The sequence below is a fragment of the Copadichromis virginalis genome, linkage group LG14 (genome assembly GCF_057382275.1).
Source record: "Copadichromis virginalis isolate Kocher_CV1m ecotype Utaka linkage group LG14, C_Virginalis_male_GT1.1, whole genome shotgun sequence".
In the NCBI taxonomy this organism is placed as follows: Eukaryota; Metazoa; Chordata; class Actinopteri; order Cichliformes; family Cichlidae; genus Copadichromis; species Copadichromis virginalis.
In genome coordinates this window covers 1,739,623-1,741,794 of record NC_140631.1, presented here as the reverse complement: position 1 = coordinate 1,741,794, position 2,172 = coordinate 1,739,623, and positions in this window count along the sequence as shown.

Sequence of the window (2,172 nt, the reverse complement as noted above, 5' to 3'; positions counted from 1 at the left end):
ACATCAATCCACATTTTCCTTTCAGTTCAGTGAACTTCACTTATAGGTCATCAAAACCTTATCTGAAGATGTCTGTACCCCTTGTAGAGGTTTAATACCTGTACATGAACCGTTAATCCCACAAATCACAGTAAAAAGCCATGGAAAAATTATCATGGAAAAATCATGGTTTAACGTGAAACCAGGGATTCCAGGTTTCATGTTAAACCTGGAATCCCTCCTTTTGACACATGGTCTCTCCCATGAGTCAACTCATCAGAACTAGGAGAATAACAAAAAGGAAAAGGTTAGTTAGATCATTTCTCAGATAACATCAGGGCTTCTCCTCCGGAGTAACTTCACTCCAGCCCAGTAAACCCTGTGTTAGAGAATAAAATTAGTATTAATGTCATGTTTAGTGGGTCTAACTCTTCGCTCCGCCTGGAGCCTGCATCCACACCACAATTACCTAGAAACCAAAATCAGTGAGTAAATACAAACTTCACACTTGCAAACAACTGTAGGGTCATAGGAGTAATAAGGCATCCAACACCACAGGCACACGTGTGCCATGTGCAGTTTATTTCCCAAAATCATTAGAAACACTACTGTTGCCATAATTTGCCCAAATCATGGATCATCCCATGTTTTTATTTAAAACTACTGTAACCAGTGACTTTTCATAGGTAATGTCACTCACTTGTTTTTCACACTGTGAGTTCAACTATGATATGATAATGGGCCCAACACTAAGATGTTCTGTGTTCACTGCACATCCTGCTTCATCTTCGCTCATGTCTGTGCCGAATCCTCCACAAAGACCCTCAGAGAAAAAAACATTAGCAGTGGAGCTGCAGATAAAAACAATTCTTATTGCTTTTGAAATGGATTGAATTGCTACAATCCTTTTAAACACAGGACTTACCATCTAATATGGTCAGTGTCCTAGGTAGGTGAATTTCCTCAGAAGCCCGTTGTAATCTAAAGAAGCTCACCTTGTATTTGCTCTCAGTAAAGTATTTTATAGCACTTTTACTTCCAATCTTGCAGGCCTGCTTTTAAATCATCAACACACAAAATATCACCCCAGAGGGATGATACCTGGCAGGTTTTTTCCTAAGTGCACTGTTACAAAAACAAACATATTAGGCCTTGTTCAGGACATGTCTAAATATATATAAACCTGTATTTCTCTTACAAAAAGAAAACAACCCAAACCTAACTGGCAGAATCAGCCTGGTACTAAAACAAAACCCCAAAATCTGCCTGAAAAATCACAGGAAATGTCTTACTTTGAGGTGAAACAACATGCTGTAGGGGTTAGAACCTGCCATGAAGTGCCGCAGTCACTGCTTCTGGCTTTAATTAATAACTGATGCTTACATGGTCTGAAATCAGACTTAAGAGTCACTACCTCTGTTCATTAACATGTCGTCATGTATTTCACAAAACAAGTTTGTTCTTGTGTATTCAGAGGTGTGTATCTGGGTGCAAGCTTCACCCATACATCAGAAACACAGAACTCATTTCAACCCTCTGCTACATCTTATTCACTTGTTTCATAATCGAGTCATCTTTCCCTGTAACAATCAACTAATTTGCATATCAGCTTATAACCCACTAAGTTGACAGGACAACAGGAATGCAAGTTCAAAATATTATCACAAAAGAGAATTTACTTCATACAGTAAATTACTTGTGTTGCTCCAATCAATCAGAAAGCATATCACAATTTACCATATTAAAAACTAAATGTATTGTCTTGTATTGTCTTTTTTTTTTTCCTTTCACAAAAGTTAAACGGTTGTCCTGCAACCTGAAGAGCAGTGGATACACTCAGCATTTGATAACAAGTGTCTGTTAAATTTACACTATTTTAACACTGATGAGAGACAACAAGCTGATCTTCATTGCATGTGTGTGTGTTAGTAGGCAGGTTTAATGGATGTGTGTGCAGTGGAGCTGCAGATTCAGCAGAGCATGTACTTAAAGCTGCCTTTCCTTCACATTTCTCTGTTTATGTGTGTTTGTGTGCATTTTATTTTTACCTTTGTTGCGATCCTTTTAATCTGCCTCGACAAGACAGTTTTCCAACCCAATTACCATGTGTTCTCACATTAACAACAACAGACTTCATTTTTTCTCTATGCTCTCTTCCCACTTCTCACAGCTTCTGTCTCTCTCCTGCATCTG